Source organism: Triturus cristatus, chromosome 6 (genome assembly GCF_964204655.1).
Source record: "Triturus cristatus chromosome 6, aTriCri1.1, whole genome shotgun sequence".
NCBI lineage: Eukaryota > Metazoa > Chordata > Amphibia > Caudata > Salamandridae > Triturus > Triturus cristatus.
In genome coordinates, this window is record NC_140589.1 from 327362267 (window position 1) to 327382327 (window position 20061).

Sequence of the window (20061 nt, forward strand, 5' to 3'; positions counted from 1 at the left end):
GTGAACCTGTTGTAGGGTGCCTCTTTCTCTTTTGCCTGGAAGAAATCCCAGTACTTCCTGAAGAGGGCCTGGGTGACAAAGCTTAGGAGAAAGATCATGCCTGAGGCTGAAGCCTGGCAGCTTAGTACGTCTGCCACTGGGACCCCCGCTGGTTGGAGAACTTTACTGAAGAACGTGGATCTTTCCAGTCTGGCCCCTGCCTTATCTTTCATCTCCCACCGCATGACCTGGGCGTGCCTGTGGGTGACGTTGTACCCATTGAAGGGTTCGGGGGCTGTCCCTTGCCTGGTCCCTGCCTCCCCCTTCCCTCCGGTCCCTGGTTGAGCAGCTTTGGGGGGTTCAGGTGCACCTGTTTTTGGCCCTGGGGCTTTGGGTCCGGGGGTTTTTGGCCCTGAGGCCTGAGGCCCTGAGGCCTTTGGGGCACCAGCCTTCCCAGCGCTGGTGCCTGCTTCTGCAGGTGCGTCCTTACTTGCCCTTGGGCCACTTTCCCCAGGGGGCAGGGGGTTGGGGTTCTGGGCGTCCGGTGAGGGGATGCCGTCTGGGATGTTCACTGGGGCTCCAGTGTCCATTTCTTCCATCTTGGAGGATTTTTGGGTCTACCGGTAATTTTTCTGGGTTACCGCCGGGTTTTACCGTTTTACCTTGGATCCTCCGCCTGGATGCCTGGGGTGTCTCCCAACAGACCACAATGGTCTGTAGTGCAAAGAAACACTGTCCAGTCGCTCCCTAGAGCTAAGGCAGGGTTATAGGTGCGGCCACCTAAGCATAAATCCCCTTACCAGAGGTCTGGGTACTGTACAGGCCTGTGAAGGGTGTTAGGAGGTTTTTTAGGCCTCCAGCATTTATTCACTTCCAAGTCGAAGTCATAGCACTGTTAAAATCAAATTTTACTTGCGCAAAAATTGCGCGTTCAAACTGATAAGAACAGATTTTTTTTTTTTTTTGAAAAATATACTTTATTTAAAATTTGTTAGAACATATATACATTTTAACCAATCCCATTGGGTGGCATACAGTGTACCCTGTGTAGGGGGTGCACGCAGGCACCTGCCTACCGGTTTTCCATCGAAATATTACATATAATGACTCTCACTTTTATTCTCAAGTGAATCTGTGTTTATGCGACCCATTCTGCCCATTTCTTTTGTTTCCATCTTTTTTCTGCTATGTCTTTCCCTTGGTGTTTGCTATCAACATAGTAGAATAGCATGATTTTGTCTAGGCACATGTGTATTACATCTTTTATTTCCAGTGCTTTATGTTTAAAAAGTAGTAAGTTTCTTGCACCCCATAAGCTCTCTTTTGCACTGCTAATTATTTGCCATAGGGTCCTGTCTTTATTTTTTGACAGATTTCCCCCTATTCCATACAATATGAGTTCATAATTCAGACATTCAATAGTGGTTATGTGTTTAATAAACATTTGCATTTTATCCCAAAATTCTGTTGAAAAGTGGCAACTCCATAAAAAATGTCTTATTGTCTCTTCTCCTGGGCAGCCTGGTCTCGGGCATCGGGCTGATTTGGCGAGACCCCTCCTGTGTTGAAACGCTTTAACTGGTAAGGCATTGGAGACTGCTAACCATGCAATGTCTTTTTGTGCGTTTGTAATGTCAAAGTGGTTAGTCTTCTCCCAAACTCGTCTGGAAAGGTTTTCTGAAAGATTGTTGACCATCTCCATTTTTTCCAGGTGCTGGAGTTCGTTCTTCAGCAGGATTCTTGATTCAAAGCAGTTCTTACTCACTTCTAGCTGTAGTAACATTTTTGTGAAGGGCTCCAGGCAGGCGTAGAGTTTGTTTGGAAAGAAGGCCACCGGTAATGCATTGTCTCTTTTTAATATCTTGAGTTTGTAGAAGATGTCTCCTGCGCCATAGCGTACATATTTTGCGGCAATGTTCCTATTCTCACGTATTGCCTTTAGGCAGAGGCAAAAATAGTTCGTGAAAATATATAAGTACAAGTTTGGTACCCCTTTCCCCCCGTTCTTTGTGTTTTTGAAGACCATGGTTCTTTTCACCTTCTCCATTTTTGAGTTCCAAAAGAAAGTGAACAAATTCTTTTGCAGTTGTCTAAGTGTTTCCTTGTCCGGTGGGTATATTACAGAGAAGAAAAGGATGAGTGGTAGGATGACCGCTTTTATAACCATAGTTTTCCCGGTCATGGATAGGGCTCTTGTTTTTCATAACCCTAGCTTTTGGTTTATCTTGCTCTGGACGGATGGCCAATTATTTTTCCCTTCTGGATCCTGGGAGAAAGTAATTCCCAGGATTTTTGTGGGTTGTGTTGTCACTTTCACTTCCAATTTTGCCAGGTGATTCCATCTCCCAATTGCGAGACATGTGCTTTTCTCTGTGTTAAGGAGTAAACCTGAAGCTTGCGCAAAGAAGTGTGTATGAAGGAGTACACGTCTGACCGAGGGAGGGTCTGGGCACAGCACTGTGACATCATCCATGTAAGCGATGCATTTTGCTTGTTTCCCATCCGCCCCCGGTACAAAAATACCCTTAATAATCTTGTCCTTTCTTAGCCTGCAAAGTAGTGGTTCCAAGGCGCAGACAAAGAGCTGGGGACAGGGGGCAGCCCTGCCGTACTCCCGATTTTATGTGCACTTCTTCAGTTAGTGACCCATTAACTATAATTTTGCTGGTTGCGTTTTCATATAACCTTCGAATCATTTCCAAGAATTCTGTTGGGAAACCCATTTTCCTTAGCACTTTAAAAAGGTAGGTGTGTGAGACGCTATCAAAGGCTTTTTGTAAGTCCAGTGATAGTATTCCTAGCGGGTTATCTTCTTCTGTAGCTCTGCTGATAGCGTCTCTGATGGTGATGAGGCTGTCCCAGATCTTCCTGCCTGGGACTGCACAGGTCTGGTCTGGTTCAATTAAAGTTTTTAGAACCCTCTTTATTCTGTTTGTGATAGCTTTGCTATATATTTTGCAGTCCACATTTAGCAAAGTTATCGGCCTCCAATTTTTGATGTTGTTTAAGTCTCCTTTCTTGTGTATTAGTTTTACTGATCCTTGTGTGAAAGTGTGTGGAAAATTTTTTTGTTCTACCCCCTGAGAGATTGTTTCCATTAGGTCTCTTGCCATTTCTCTCCAGAAAGTTTTATAAAACTCCCATGGTAGGCCGTCTTGGCCTGGGGCGGAGTTTTTTGGTGCTTTTTGTATGATATCTAGGAATTCTTCCCCTGTAAAAGGTTTTTTTAAAAATGCTTGTTCTTCTTGGGATAGACCTTTATCGTAGTATTCCAATAGTTCATCGCTCGCTGTTTCCTCAGAGCTTTTCTTGTCGAAAAGTTTGGAGTAGAAGGTGTGTACTATTTCTTCCATTTCCTTTTGACTATTGGATGTATTCCCTTTTTCGTCTACCAGCTCTTCTATGAGTGCGTGATTTTTTTGTGCTTTTTTAAAAAAGAAAGAATTGCACTTTTCGTCCTCTTCGAACTTGAGGACTCTTGAATTAAAGATAGTCTGTTTTCCTTTTTTGGTGAACCAATTTCTGATGTCCGTTTTGGTTTTGGTGATTTCTTCTGAGACTTGTACCCCTGCATCTTGTAGTTCACTAAGGTTTGCAAGGGTGTCTTGTAGTTCCTTATACTCAAATCTTTTCTCTTTTGCTAATTCTTTTCCTTTTTGTGAAAAGAATTTTTTTGTTTGTATTTTGACATATTCCCACCACTTTTGCAGTGATGTGAATTCTCCTTTTTGTTCTCTCCATATCTCATATTTCTGTAAATAATCTTTTTGAGTCTCTTGGGATTGAAGTAGTGAGGTGTTCATTTTCCAGTAGGTGCTGCTTTTTTTAGTCATGTTAGGGATTAAGATTTCTGTCATCAGAGTTTGGTGGTCTGATAGGCAGCTATCATGTAATTCCGAGTTGATGCATTGAATGTGTTGTGAGACTAGTATCAAGTCTATTCTAGACACAGTGTTTTGATCGTCTGAGATCCAAGTGTACCCCGTGGTATTTGGGTTGCAGCATGTGAAAGAGTCTTTTAGTTTTAGGTTTTGTATTATCTCCAGTAGTTTTTTTGAGGATTTATCCAAAGTATATCTTTGGTTTAGTCCTACTCTGTCATCTGGATGTAGTATGCAATTGAAGTCTCCTAGTATTATCGTAGGGGTGCAGCCTAAAAGGAAATGCTGTAAGTTTTCAAAAAGTTCATGTCTCTCATTTTTTGCCGTTTGACCATAAATATTGCAGATGCGGAAAGATTGTCCTTGGTACATTATGTGTAGCATGACTGCTCTCCCATGCTCTATGTCTTCTTGTTGTGTAATGGAGAAATGGTGGTTCTTAAACAGAAAGGCTAAACCAGCATTTTTATTTCCCCCCCCTGACCATATGGAGGGTCCTAGGTCCCATTCTTCTTGAAGGAAGGAATAGTTGTAGTTGAAAGGAAGGTGACATTCTTGCAGGCAAATGATGTCTGCCTTAATTAATTTACAATATTCTAGAACTGCTGCTCTTTTGGTAGTTTGCTTTAACCCTCTAACATTTAGTGTGGCTATAACTATAGCCATTATATTTATTAGGGTGTGAAACATATTTGTTTTAGTTGTTGTTTTCGTTTTTGTTTCCTCTCAAAGGTGTATTTTGCATTTCCTCCCCTTTTGGGATGGGGTTGCCTATCTCCTCCTCACTTCCTAGAAGAATGAGTAGGTCTTCAGTATCCATCTCATTTTCTTGAGATGATAGGGTTTGTTTTAGGGCCTCAGTCAGGCCTGACAAGTTGATGCCTTCTGCATCATTTAGGCTTGCCAGGCTGCTGAATCTATTTGAAGTGCTGTCAAAGGCGATTAGGCCCTCCAGTCCTTCAAAGGGGTTGTCTTTTATCTGAGTGGAGCTTTTTCTTTTGTTTCTAACCTGTATGGCTTCTTCAGTATATTGTAAATTTTTGTGTATCTTTCTTTTTTGGATTCTCTGGAGCTGTCTGTCGTTCTGTTCGCATATCTTATTATATTCTTTTTCTGCTGCTATTTGGTCGTTGGTAGGTGTCTCCTCTAACATTTTATTTTCGTCCTCTTCCTGCTCTTTTTGTTCCAATTCCATATCTATTTGTTTTTTGAGCCTTCTTGATTTCCTCTGTTTGTTTGATAGGGACTTTTCCCACTCCTCCTCTATGTTTCTTGTTTCTTCCGCTCTATTTGGTGTTGATGGTGTCATGTGTGTGCTTGCGTCGCTGTCCTGTGTGTCGTGTTGTGGTGGTAGTGGCTGTGAGATGATAATCACCTCTGGCTGCTGACTTTCCTGTGTCTCCTGTACTATGCATGTTGTGGCGCCACTTTGGGTTAGTTCTGGTTCGCTGGTATTCGACTCTATTTGTGTGGGTGTTGCCTCTCTTTCTTTGCTGTGTGTTGGGTGTGTGTCTTTACTCAGTGTTTGGTTGTCTCTCTCCTTTCCGGTTTGTGTGTTTGGGTGTGGGCTGACTTCCTCTGCCCTATTTGTGCTCTCTTTGTCTTTCCCTCCTTCTTCTGTGTTTGTTTTGTCAGAGGGTGTCTGTGCGCTATTCTGTCTTTTTAAAGGGCATTGTTTGTAAAGGTGGTCTTTTGTCCCACATAAGTTGCAGTTTTTCGCAGATTCACATTGTTGGGCTTTGTGGCCTTTTATTCCACAATTTCTACAGATGTCCCCTGTGCACATTTCCTTTGTATGTCCAAACTGTAGGCATTGTCTACAGAAGATTGGCTGCCCTGGGTAGTACAAAAAACCCCTATTTGGGCCAATAGAGAAATTCAGGGGTGGGTGTTTTGTCCCCCCCACACCCAAACTGTCCGGGGCTAGTACCACCATGTACCTTCGCTTCCCATTCCATGCCCCCCATTCGTTACGTAATTCGTTTCCTCCCCTGACTTTACTACAGTATCTGTGTAAAAACGTCTCGATCTCACTTGCTGGTGCGAAGGGGTTATACATATGGACCGTGAGTGGTATTTCCCTGGGCACTGCTATTTCCGTGATTATATAACCTTTCAGTTCTGGGTGGTTTCTGTTCGTGTTTAGATTATACAAAAAGCTTTGGTAATCTGTTTCTGATCCTAAAGTGATGTCAAAAATTCCCTTTTTTCTAAAGTCTTGTATGCACTTTGTCTGTGCGGGCTCTTTCTTAAAGATTTGGCGCAGCACTACTTCCATCAAATGTTTAATGCTGCGTTTTTCCTGTGCGCTTTCATATATTTCAAATCTAACCGTAAACCTAATGTTGGACATTGGCGTGTTACCTTTCATCCTTGCGTCATCTTTGGCGTAGTAGGTATTGTCACCGGCCGCTGCTGCGTACGATTTTGGTGCTGCCGCCGCCGCCATCTCGCCTTTATGTGTGCGTGCCCCCTGGCCGAGCACCGTCCGGTGCGCCTGGGGGCTCGCGATGTGAATGCCGGCCTGCTGCTGCCCCCCTCTTCGTGCTCAGTGACGTGAGGGTGGGGTGTTGTTGGGTGCAGCTCTGGCCTGTATTTCGAAATTTTCCTTTGCGCCGCGTCAAAACAAATTTTCTGCCTCTTTGGAGTGTCCCCGGGCCGAGCACCTGCCTGGTGCGCCCGGGGTGTCTCCAAAATGGGAGGGGATGTGCCTCAGTTTCTCCTTTGCGTGCCCCCTGGCCGAGCACCGTGTGGTGCGCCTGGGGGCTCGCGATTATCCTGATCTGTTTCCCCTTGTCGTTCTTCTGCTCTTTGAGTTCCTGTTTTCCTCCGTGTGTGGGAGGATGCTTATAATTCCTTTTTTGCGTGCCCCCCCCGGCCGAGGGCCGTTCGGTGTGCCTGGGGGCCCCTCTTTCGACGTGATTCGAGTCGCGATCTCGTTTTAGGCAAATTTTTATCTTTGCCGCGATAAACGTTACGAAAAGTAAATAATTCGGCCCTTTGGAGTATCCCCGGGCCGAGCACCTGCCTGGTGCGCCCGGGGTGTCTCCAAGCTTTGGGTCGCTAAAGGCTTAGCTGTACGCTCACAAATTCCCTTTAAAGGATGCCTCTAATGTGTAAAAGGCGGATCCGATCCTCGGAGTGTCCCCGGGCCGTGCACCTGCCTGGTGCGCCCGGGGTATCTCCAAGCTGCGAAGCGTGAAATACGAAGGGGGAGCCGTCCGCCCGCTGCTCCCTCTGTGAAAATGGCTCACCTGTGCCAGCCCGTTTGAGTGACCCTGAGCCGAGCACTGTGTAAGTGCACCCAGGGTCTCTCGATTTTCCGATCTCCAAATCAAAAATTACCGCGCAGCTATGTGCGGGTGATTTCTCCGATTTTGCCGATTTTTGGTGCGGACCCCTTGAGGAAGGCCCAGTCTCCCCCAGGTGTCCCTTGAGAGCCGCGCACCTGCTGTCACCTTTCACCCCTGAGACTGCGCAGCCTTGCCACGGACAAGCCGTAGAGCGAAGGCCCAGCTATCTCTAGGGAACTCGGTTTCAGCTGCCCCCTAACCAGATCCAAGTGAATTACACTTGACACTTGATCTTAGCCAAAAGGCCGAGAAGCGATAACCAGAATGGTGCCGGAATTCGCACCTCCCGGAGCAATCTCCTTGGCTGACCCGGACCGGGGTCTTCCCTCGCACCGTCGCTTGAGGCCCTTTCGCCTCTTTTTCTGACTCCTAGCGGGAGCTCAGCATGTGCCCATAGAAAGGAGGCCCTGGCCTCGGGCCTTCTCCCAGCTCCCAGAGTCCTCCACGGCTCTCGCCTCGTTAGGCGTCACTTAGCATACCCACGTTGTCCTCTTTCTAGCATTTGCATGCCCCGCCCCTTCCTGTCCTCTGCTTCCAGCCGGCTGGCCGGAAAGCCTGGCAGCCGGGGATGCAGGGAATCAGGCCAGGATGCCCTGGACAGCTCCCCGACAGGAAGTGGCCGGCGCCTCGCCCTCGCCTACCCGGGACACTGCTCCCCTGTAGCCAAAGGCCTATAGATAAGGCTTGGCCGTTCGTGGCCGTTCGGGGACGGGCGGGCGGGGCGGGCAAAGAAGGAAAAGGACTCTGTATTTTCCTTCATTGCTCAGAGAAACCAAGGGCAGTGCCCACTTCTCTGCCTCCCTCCCTCCCTCTCTCCCTCTCTCTCCCTCCCTCCCTTTCCTCGTCTCTTTCTGTCTCTACCTCGATCCTACTGACTTGCTGGAAAACTTCCTCAATTCGTTCCCCAGTGAAATGGATCCAAAAACGAAGGAAACTCTGATGCTGGAAAAGCAGTCTCCTTCTGACATTTTTCTCTTCCAAAGTGCAGCGTCTGGATGGAGAAGGAAATAAAAATAAAAAAAAGTTCCAGAAAACGTGAAAAATATATAAATAAATAAATAAAGCTAGTTTGCGGCAGATCAATGTCATAAATAAATAAATAAAGAAAGACGCGGTGACCAGGGTGGTTTTATTCTCGCGCAAACACAGTAGCGCCACTTTACAGGGTTTGGTAGTGAAGCGCTACTTTCATTTTCTCATCTATTTTTCAACAGCATTGTTTTCCCCAGGTGGGGAAGTGCACCATTCCTGGAGGTACTGCAATACCAGGTTGATGCATGGACTGGACAGAGGAAGCTCCTATTCCATCTCCCTGTTCCAAAAATCAGTTTAATATATGGTCCTCCGATAGTAGAAGTATCAGATATTAAACTGATAAGAACAGATTTAATTAAAAAATATATTTCATTGAAGATCAAGTATAATACAAGGGAATAAATAATTACATATCATACAGAAAAACAAGCAGGGGAATGCGGCGACCTCTAAATAATACATGAGTGTACAATGGCATTTCTACGGCATTGTAGAAGACAACTAGAGTAATACATCTGAAAAAAACACATGTTAAATTAAGAACAGGTCATCAAAAATTACAAATATATACAAAAACTCCCCAAGCAGAACACTGGAAAAAACATCAAGAATACTATCAAACTAAAAACAACATCCAGGCCTAGCACCATTTTAGAGTATCAATCAAGAAACCCCATTTTCCAACAATCATAGCAGAGCACCGCGCTAGCAACTCCTTACCACCCAGGAAAGGTCTACGAAAAAAGAAAAACAGACTGCGCATAGTAATCCTGTTCCCGCCAATGAGTGACAGAACTCAGGAGGGAAAGCCCTTTTACCCCTTACAGACAGCATATCAAAATGAAGTTTATGTTCTCTGGATATAAAAACTGAAGACATCTTCTTGCACCGTTCTGATCAGAGACAGGCAGCCAAAGTCCAGCAGAGTTCAGCAGGATAGCTTCCAACCAAAAGTACGCAAGCAAACATATACTAAAAAGGTACAAAGCACAGCACTTGCCTCTGTGCAGAAGTACAAAGGTGTTTTGAAACATACAGTTCAGCTGAAACAATTGGAAGATAATGTAAACATAAGCACATTACATGCAGGTTTACAGAGAGTATCAAGAGTCCAGGCGCAATGAAGCCCTGAAAATCAGGAGGAGAATAGATTATGTCCCTACCCCTGCGGTCCAGGGGTCAAACGCCTCTCAGGGTAGACGAAAGACCCAAACACAGGCGGCCCAAGACATACTCTTCCTTTTGACATCCTGTTCAAAGTACTCTTTAACTGCCTTTTGAGCAATCCTCCAAACAGCAATTGGTGAGAGAGTGTCTGTTTGTTAACACCATCACGTTTCTAGCATCCCAAAGAGCAGTCTTCACAGCAGAAATAATGTACCAAACCACTCTCCATTGTTCTGGGTGCCAAGGTCCCATGCCTGATGCGTGCATCACCAAACGATATGTCAGCTGTTCTTCCAATAGATGATGTGTCAGGTACTGCAGAGAACTGCTGTTGCAAAAGGGCAATCCCAAAAGACATGCGCAGCTGATTCCTCATCTCGACATCCCTCCCTAGGACAGCCTGGAGATAACGCTAAGGATCTACGGTGCAAGGCTCTCTTCGTTGGTAATACCTCATGTGCCGCCCTCCAATGGCGATCTCGATGGAAACCTAAAATCTTTGGATGGGCCATTCCAAGCCAAGCGGCTCTGGATCTTTCTTCTGCCATGTTTGGCAATGTAGTCACCGGTGACCTGCTGGACACAAAATCAGACACTATTTTAAACTATTTCCAATAAAAAGATTCTAGCGTTTGCAGTTGATAAGCAGCCAAAAAACTTTTGACAAAACCATAACATTCAGGCGATGAAAAGGCAAGGGGTGAAACATTTTTGGTGTCCACATTTTCAGGGATCTTAAAACAAAACCTAGGTTATATTTCACAAAAGTTCCCGCTTTGGACTAGGCAAAGAAAAACATGTGTAAATGAACAAAAACAAAATACAAATGAAGGATATGTCGCAGATCATGTAAGTTCATTTCCCCTGCACTCCTTGGCTTGTACAGAATGTCTCTAGCCAATGGCTCCATTGCATCTCTCCAGAAGCTAAGCGCGAACTTCCGTGCCAGGATCACTTGTACTCTTCGCGGTGGAGGAAACACTGCAGCCAAGTAAAACAAACTGGGCAATAACACAGTCCTTAATACAAAAACCCTCCCCTCAAAAGACAAGTCCCTCAATGACCATAACCCAAGAGTCCTGGAAACTTGTGGAATCTTCTCCTTCCAGTTCTTCTGTCCTTGGCCTTCTGTATCAAACTTGACTCTCAGCACTGTTACAGCATCCTCCATTCATTGAATTTCTGGACAAGAATCCTCATCGCACTTCCCATAAAGCATGCATTGAGACGTATGACCATGAAGTGTAGAGCCAGAACCTTTGCAATAAGTGTCAACTTTGTCCAAAGCAGTTCTTACAGTCAATCTATTGGTACATAAAAGTGTAACATCATCCATATAGAGTTGTACTTTTACAGATTGTCCGCCACTCCCAGGTATATGTACCCCAGAAATATGTGTATCCCCCTGAATCATTTTACTGAGACATTCAATTGCACAAACAGAGTGGGAGACATAGGACACCCCTGCCTCACTCCACTCTTCACATGAAATTCCCTGGAGAACCAACCATTATATAACACTTTACTGGTAGAAGCCTCAATATCCGTCGTAGCCATTGGATGAACAATAAAGGAAAGCCCATTACTGCCAATACTTGCCATAAAAAGTTATGAGAGTTTATCATAAGCTTTCTCAAAGTCAAGATTCAACAAAGCCAAAGGGGAATGCCTGTACTTGGAATCGAATAGAGTCTCTAATGAGAGCCACCAATCTGAAACCCGCCTCCCTTTAACAGCACTCACTTGGTCTGGAGAAATTAGATCAGAAATAATCTCACCCACCCTCAGAGTCAACAGCTTCATATACAATTTATAATCAGTATTGAGCAGGGTGATAGGCTGCCAATTTTTAAATTCAGCTCTATCACCCTTCTTGTGCAATAAAACAATGATTCCTTAACAGAATTTCTTGGGAGTTTCACCAAGAAGTTTCCGCTCTTGACAGACTTCCAGTACTGAGTCCTTCAAAATCGGCCAGAGCTCTTTATAGAACTCAATAGGAAGTCCATCTGGACCGAGCGACTTTCCATTTTCAAAGGAACTCATAGCTATATCAAGTTCCTCCACTGAGAAGTATTTCACTAGGCTTTGCTTCTGCTCCAAGGTCAGTGTGTCTTTGATCACTGCCAGTGAAACCGCTGACTCAGAGGGACTGACAATTTTGTTCAGAGTATAAATCCTCCAAAAACTCCGTCAACAATTCACCCATGCCTTCCTTAGTAGTCTGCAACCTTCCCTGACTGTCCTTCCATCCATCAGCTGCTCTTTGTTCCTCTATTACTTTCTGCGTGAGCATTTTTCATTTCCATCCATCCATTCAGCTCTGGCAAGGGACTTACTATATCCAGACACAGCAAGTATATATTTTCAATCTCTTCTTCCAAGTCTTGCACTTCTTTCACTACATTCATGCCCAATCTGACCATGCCATATAATCTCTGCAAGCGTCCCTGTAACACATTCAAATAGCGCACCCTGTCTTTTGCCAGCTTTCTACCTTCCTCTCTAAAACAAATCACTAATTCTCACCTTAACCCATAACCACCAATCAGTCCAACTATTAAAAAAGTCTTTCAAAGTTTTCCAACCCTCAAAACGTTCAGAAAAGAGCCTCTTCAGCCCTTCATCCTTTAAAAGACAGACATTCAACTTCCAAACACCTTTGCCATGTATTCTCACATTGTCCAAAACTATTTCTGCCCTTAGTGCCATATGATCTGAAAAGAAAAGCGGCTCAAGTGCACATTCTGAACATTTCAAGTCATTTGAGATAAACACAAAATCAATCCTGGACCTCAATGATAAGTCTGGTCCATGCCAGGTAAAAAAAACCTACTTCATCCCCACTCCCGTCTCCCCCAGCCTGAGTCCTAGTCTTCCTCCCAGGATTTGCCTGTAAAAAAGCATCAGTTAGATGAAAGTCAAACCAGTTATAAATCTCCTGCCCAAATTAAACTCCCTCTGGTCAAACATGCACTTCTGCAAACATTTTCAAAGAGATGAATTTGTTCTTCCTTATTAGTAGGAGCATATGTATTTAGATGTTGGCTCCGATAGCTCTTACGTGGAGTCCGCTGGATACTTCGGAGTTGGTTCGTTGCACAAGGGGTTCCACCTCTTGATCGTCTCAATTCCGACTGCTATGACAGCACAGAAGGTTGATCGGATCAAGTGAGGGAAGGAAAGGATGGGGACTGCGGGGGGGGAGACCTGCAAACAGAAACACACAATTAGACCACTGCACCTATTTGTTTTCTGGCTACAGTACAGGAACTCTAGGTATATCCTAACCTGTGTTTTTCATACCTGTAAAAGAAAAGAAAACACCGGATTTCATTTATCTCATGAATAGGCTGAGGTTCTGTTCTATTCTTTGTCACGGCCAGCAGATACCCTAAGCTTCAGAGTACGATGCCTCACCAGGAGTCTCGAGCCTTGCTAAGCTAGCCCCTATTGCTCAAAACACAAAAGGTCATACACGACAGTACATAGAACAGACAATACTCGTAGAGTATAACAAGTTGACGACACTCATTCCTCCAAAGAACATAAACCAAGGTGTGCTTTGATATCTCCGCCGTTTCTCAACGCGGCTTCGGCAATCTCAATATTGTTTGCACTATCTCATTGCCGGTTCGAAACCCGGCTTCGGCTCTCAGTGCTCCACCCAGAAGTGCTTTACTGTTTACAAGCTTTCTCTTGTGGTGCGGGCAGTGTTAGATACACAAATAGGCACGGCCAATACTTTAACACTGCTGACCTCTCATACTCCAAGTCCGCACTCACTCAGATTCAGGGCACACAACTCGTGTTTGCATTTTAGCTGAATTTGCCAAGCATTGCCTCCCCCTGCTCGAAACCCCCACGACGTTCAATGCACGAACGTGGAATGCCCTGGGCTGTTTACAGTTCCACGCTCACTCTGTCAGTAACCTTATGGTGAAAGGAGGTCTCGGTGCGTGTGCACCCTTAATGTACTCGGGACCAAGGATCTCTGAACTAAGGCTCTCCGGACGCAGGCTCACAGGACACAAAAGGAATATCCAGCTCCGTCTTCTGCTTCGGAACCACCTTTACGGGTGTGGCGCTGGAAACGGCGTCACAACGCCCGAAATGCCGTCACAACGTCTCCCGTGTGCGCGCCTTGCCCGCCGGGAAGTGTAGTTTCCTCCCGTCGGGCAGGCGCGCGAGGAGCCGACAACGTTCCTCGCCGGCATTTATGACATTAGAAAATTAAAGGGAGCTCCCTGGAAAAGTGCCTTTACTCTTAGTTCTCTCCCTGGTTTGAGCACTGTGGAGTCAATAATACTCACCTTCCTGCTCGCCACCAAAATTGCCACTCCTCTGTTCCGATTGCTGTCTTCTCCAGACCAAAATGAAGGGCCTTTCTTCCAAGCTTGCCGCCACCAAGAGTAGTCTTTCCTGAAAGGAATCTGACATTCTTGGAGACAAAAAAACATCCACCCCCTTCATTTCTCCCAAACAAAATAACATTTTATTCCTCATTTCCTCACTACATACACCTCTGACATTAATAGAAACAATCTGTAAAGCCATTACTAAAACCAAGCAGAAATGTGAAAAATGAAAAACGTTAGCCATACTTGTTAGACGGAGTAGACTCAACAACCATGAACAGATCATCTTCACTATTTACCTGGGAGTCCAGAAGGATCAACTCCTTGAGATTTCGTTTTTCTCCTGCATCACTTTTGGTTATGTCACTACTTTTTGCTCCCAACTCTCCGTTATTTCCTGAACCACTTTCGCTACTCTCTGAGCTTAACTTCTTACCTAAAGATTTGCTCTCTTTCTTTTGTGACGCACCCTCTACCTCCTCTAAGTTAGGCTTCCTCCCCCTCATGGTTCTTGCACTCCCTCCCACAGGTACCGGTACTCTTTGTGGTAAAGCATTTTTTGGAATCAGAGATTGCTGGCTCACCAACCCTTCACCTTTGTCAGTAGCATGTGCCCTATTTGTGGACCCTGCATCCTGACCCTTGCCGCTCCTCACCTTACCCTTGATGGTGCCTGTATCAAGAGATGACTCCATGTCTCCTTCTGCAGATGTCGCTTGTAATTTCTTTTTTTTCACGATTTCCTTTGCCTCTCCTTCTTCTAAGCTCTTCCGTATCTCCATTTTCCGCTCCAACTTCAGTTTTTTGGCCACCAGCTGACCTTCATTTTCTGCAATATGTTGTTCAATTTATGTCATACCTTCACTGTCTTTCTCTCCCTCACCAACCTCCATCTCAGAATCTTGCTGGACCTGACTGGGTGGGAGAGACTCAATTTCAGCCTCATCCATGGAATCCTCTCCATCGGAGGACAGCGGATTCCAGAATTTACCTTTCACTGTTTCTGAGTTGCAAGTGTGCCTCAGGAACTTTTTTAGCGTCTTAGTCCCCCCTGACACAACCAGAGGACAATTTTGCAAAAATACTGTCTGGTAGGTCTAGTGCATCAATTCCATCACCGTTGTCTGAAGCCTTACAGGCTACATTACCTTGGGAACTACCCGCTCCTCCCTCAGTGCCCTCGCGGTGGGGAGTCTGACCCTCTGCTACAACATCCTGTCCCTCCACCTCTTTAGCACGCTCTTTTTCAAAAACTGGTGTGTTGTGTGCCAAATCAGCAGCTGTGCTCTCCTTTTCTACCCTTACCAATCCTTCATCAACAGTTGTATCACTCAATACTGTGCTCTGTAATCCAGCCCTGATATCACTAGTGTGAGACTTGGTGAAAGTGCTCTGGGGGTTTTTCAATTTTTGGCAAAGGATGAGGGACAATCTCGATAAAGGTGACCTTTACCACACAGATTACACAGACGCCTCTCAACACAGTCTTTGGCCACATGCCCTTCACATCCAGAGTTAGAACAGATGAGTTTTGTGCATTCAGATTGGACATGGTCCCTTTCTCCGCACCTTTTACACAACTTTGGTTGACCAGCATAGAACAACAAAATCCGATTGGGACCTAACATGAAAGATGGAGGTAAGTGACACAGGCCCCCCACCCCAGACTGATCCAATCTTAGCTTGACTGAAATTCGCCAGGACCCAATCCATATGGCCAAAATGTCACGCACTTTTTTCCAAATTATGAACAGTTTTGCAATTTCTTTTAAGCCACATCAGTATATCATGCTCACTCACAGTTTCATTATACCTTTTATAATGATAATCTTAGAACTTAGATCAGTTAAACCATCAACATTGAAAAAAGCCAATTCGTATTTCCCTCTTTCAGTTTCCAACATTGACCAAAAATGATTTAAACATGCAGCAGATTGAAAACTTACATCCCACCCATTGCCAGCAGGTAGAGCAATTACACAAAATAAATCACTAGCCTCAATATGCAACATTTTTTGCAAAATTATTTGTACAAAATCAACTCTGGACATATTCAACTTTTAATCACCAGACATGAACTCCTGCTTGACTGTGAATAGCAAGGAAAAAGTGCCTTCGAATGCCTGCTCTAGGACCTCCTTACGACATCCTGAAACAGACTAAGGGAGCAGAATTGAAAAGAAGGGGTAGCGAAAGAGTTAAAGATTTAGAGATAGTGAGAGAAAAACGGCTGTCAGCGCGAGCTGGGAATCAGCACCTCGTCTTCCACACGGCTGTGCTGTTGTCACGGCAACGATGCTTCAGTGTCCACATGACTCTCACGCAGCTCTCCGACTCCCTCGTACCCCACCAGCGCGGACCCCAGCCCCCCAGCGTCGAGGCGCTGAGAGACCAGAGCCCACTGCTTAATTTGAGCCGGAGCTTTCCGGTGCTGAGCACCGGCACTTAATTGGTTTCCGGTGCTTGGCACCGGCACCTAATTGTCAACACCGCACTTAAAGCAGTCTGCCACAAGGTGGCGCTGCTCATGTAATTTAGAGAGGAGCAGTATAACAGCTGTTTAGGGAAAAATTATACATAAAAAATCACTAATACCTGCCTCCCCCAGCCATTCCTTTAGCTTTGGGGACCCGGAATAATCTTTACTGTTGCATTTAAATGCGAGAGAGGGGATTAGTAGTTGTTTTGGCAGTGACGACAGGGGCGCTGGGTGGTGCAAGCTGCAGTGGCCTCCTGGTCAGAGCCCTGGCACTTAATATTTTACAAATTAAGCACTGCCAGAGCCCATACCAGCAGGGCACAGAGGAGAAAAATGGAGGAAACTGTCCCGGTCTTGAAGGTTGTGATGCAGCTGCCTGAAATTCCTTGCACCTGTCAATCTGCGTCAGAAGACACCTGCAGACATGAAAGGACAGAATATACAATACGCAAAGGTACAGTGCACGAATCACAAAACGCTATCAATTGTAATCGCTTAAGAGCTGCCTTCCCCACCACGTGACAGCCATAGAGCATCAGCCTTGCCCCGGACAAGCCAGGATGCGAAGGCCCAGCACTACAGAGCTGCAGGAAACCCAAGCAGCCCTAGACAAAACCAAGCACCGAGGCACTTGATCTTAGCCAAAAGGCCGAGAAGCCATAACCAGAATGGTGCCAGAATTAATGCCTCCCGAAGCAATCTACCTGGCTGACCCGGACCGGCTCCCTGACAGGAAATGGCCAGCTCCTCTCCCTCGCTTGCCCAGGACACTGCTCCCCTGTAGCCTAAGGCCTATAGATAAGGCGTGGCCGTTCGTAGCCGTTCGGGGACGGGCGGGGCGGGCAAAGAAGGAAAAGGACTCTGTATTTTCCTTCATTGCTCAGAAAAGCCAAGGGCAGTGTCCACTTCTCTGCCTCCCTCCCTCCCTCCCTCCCTCTCCCTCCCTCCCTCCCTCCCTCTCCCTCCCTCCCTCCCTCCCTCCCTCTCTCTCTCTCCCTCCCTCCCTCCCTCTCTCTCTCTCTCCCTCCCTCTCTCTCCCTCCCCCCCTCTCTCTCTCTCCCTCCCTCCCTTTCCTCGTCTCTTTCCGTCTCTACCTCGATCCTACTGACTTGCTGGAAAACTTCCTCAATTCGTTCCCCAGTGAAATGGATCCAAAAACGAAGGAAACTCTGATGCTGGAAAAGCAGTCTCCTTCTGACATTTTTCTCTTCCAAAGTGCAGCGTCTGGATGGAGAAGGAAATAAAAATAAAAAAAAGTTCCAGAAAACGTGAAAAATATATAAATAAATAAAGCTCGTTTGCGGCAGATCAATGTCATAAATAAATAAATAAATAAAGCAAGACGCGGTGACCAGGGTGGTTTTATTCTCGCGCAAACACAGTAGCGCCACTTTACAGGGTTTGGTAGTGAAGCGCTACTTTCGTTTTCTCATCTATCTTTCAACAGCATTGTTTTCCCCGGGTGGGGAAGTGCACCATTCCTGGAGGTACTGCAATACCAGGTTGATGCGTGGAGTGGACAGAGCAAGCTCCTATTCCATCTCCCTGTTCCAAAAATCAATTTAATATATGGTCCCCAGATAGAGGACGTATCAGATATTAAACTGATAAGAACAGATTTTTGTTTTGAAAACCTTTATTTAGTTTAAAAGGTACAGTTACAGAGAAATATTACAAGTGCAAAGACTCATTCCAAGCGGTCGTTACATAAGTAATGTGAAATTTCGAAAGCCGGAGACGGTACATATAGGGGGGGGGGGGGGGGGTGGTTGTACAAGTGCCAATCCATTTTGATGCCCGGTGGCAGGGCGGTATGTATCCGGTTATATCGTCCGTGCCCTCCTGGTTTACAGTCTGAGTGGCGCCACAGAGCTCAAGCCTGGGTTGGGGGCCCATAGCGAGCATTACCAATGTGGGCTCATAGAAGTTTCGAGTGTCTTGCAGAAGTGTCTTAGTGAGCTCCGCTGAAAGGAGGCCGCATAGTCCAAGCCCGGGGCTAGGTATGACGATCAGTAACAATGTGGGCATACTTATCTTAGTGTTCTCAAGTTACCCAACCCTTCCAGTCCGACACATGCCACAGAGCTCTAGCCTGGGCTGCCCCACAGCGAGTGCTGTCAATGTGAACATATGTATACAGTTTGCTCATACAAATGTTTCTGCAGGCAACAGGATGCAATGTTTTATGGTGGAAAAGTAGGGCGTTGCGTGCCTCCCATAGTGTCTCTTTGCCACAATTCAGGATGCGCCATGCAGTCAAAAGATATTGTTCTGGCAAGGACCAGCCGTATAACACCATTTCAAAGGATAATGACGGAATATGCGCAATGTTTTGCAGGCCCGGGCGTGTGCGCAAGTCCAAAACAGGTGGTAGATGGTCTCTTCGTGTTGGCAGGAGTCTCTGGGGCACTGTCCTGTAGGTGCTAGCCGCCGGCGATGTTGGAAGGCTTTGACTGGTAGGCAAGCATGAGCGCTGAGCCACTTGATCTTAGCCAAAAGGCCGAGAAGCGATAACCAGAATGGTGCCGGAATTCGCACCTCCCGGAGCAATCTCCCTGGCTGACCCGGACCGGGGTCTTCCCTCGCACCGTCGCTTGAGGCCCTTTCGCCTCTTTTTCTGACTCCTAGTGGGAGCTCAGCATGTGCCCATAGAAAGGAGGTCCTGGCCTTGGGCCTTCTCCCGGCTCCCAGAGTCCTCCACGGCTCTCGCCTCGTTAGGCGTCACTTAGCATATCCACGTTGTCCTCTTTCTAGCATTTGCATGCCCCGCCCCTTCCTGTCCTCTGCTTCCAGCCGGCTGGCCGGAAAGCCTGGCAGCCGGGGGATGCTGGGAATGAGGCCAGGATGCCCTGGACAGCTCCCCGACAGGAAGTGGCCGGCGCCTCGCCCTCGCCTGCCCGGGACACTGCTCCCCTGTAGCCTAAGGCCTATAGATAAGGCTTGGCCGTTCGGGGCGGGCAAAGAAGGAAAAGGACTCTGTATTTTTCATCTTGTTCAAAGAAGCCAAGGGCAGTGTCTCTCTCTCTCTCTCTCTCTCTCTCTCTCTCTCTCTCTCTCTCTCTCTCTCTCTTTCTCTCTTTCTCTCTTTCTCGCTCCCCCCCCCCCCCTCGATCCTACTGACTTGCTGGGAAAACTCCCTCCATGCGTTCCCCAGTGAAATGGATCCAAAAACAAATGAAACTCTGTTGCTGGAAAAGCAGTCTTTTTCTGAAATTTTCTGTTTCAAAGTGCAAAAAACTTGAAAAATAAATAAAGCACGGCGCAATGACCGCAAAGCGGCAAATAAATAAAATAAATAAAACAAGACGCGGTGACCAGGGTGGTTTTTATTCTCGCGCAAACACAGTAGCGCTACTTTACAGGGTTTGGTAGTGAAGCGCTACTTTCGTTTTCTCATCTATCTTTCAACAGCATTGTTTTCCCCGGGTGGGAAAGTGCACCATTCCTGGAGGTACTGCAATACCAGGTTGATGCGTGGAGTGGACAGAGCAAGCTTCTATTCCATCTCCCTGTTCCAAAAATCAATTTAATATATGGTCCCCATATAGAGGACGTATCAGATATTAAACTGATAAAAACTGATTTTTTGTTGTGAAAAGCCTTTATTGAAATTAAAGGTACATGTACAAAAATAAATATTTAACAAAATGTACATTGTATAAAAAGGCAAAACTTTGAATACAGAGAAAAAACATACAAAGTATCATATGTGTTCACAGAAACATTAAAGGCTTATTACTTTTAAGGCATACTCCAAATTTAAAAATAAACTCTATGTATGGAAAAACTGTACTAACATATTTTAAAGT

The 20061-nt window shown here is 45.9% G+C and overlaps 1 non-coding gene and 2 pseudogenes across 1 annotated transcript; all 3 read right to left on the reverse strand.

Moving 5' to 3' along the window:
* Positions 1-8445: 8445 nt before the first annotated feature.
* LOC146816815 (U2 spliceosomal RNA) lies at positions 8446-8616 on the reverse strand (annotated as a pseudogene).
* A 9101-nt stretch (positions 8617-17717) lies between these two features.
* On the reverse strand, positions 17718-17908 carry LOC146816816 (U2 spliceosomal RNA). Its single transcript, XR_014964921.1, has one exon. It is a non-coding gene; the product is annotated as a U2 spliceosomal RNA (small nuclear RNA).
* Positions 17909-19681: 1773 nt separating this feature from the next.
* LOC146816817 (U2 spliceosomal RNA) lies at positions 19682-19855 on the reverse strand (annotated as a pseudogene).
* Between the last annotated feature and the right edge of the window lie 206 nt (positions 19856-20061).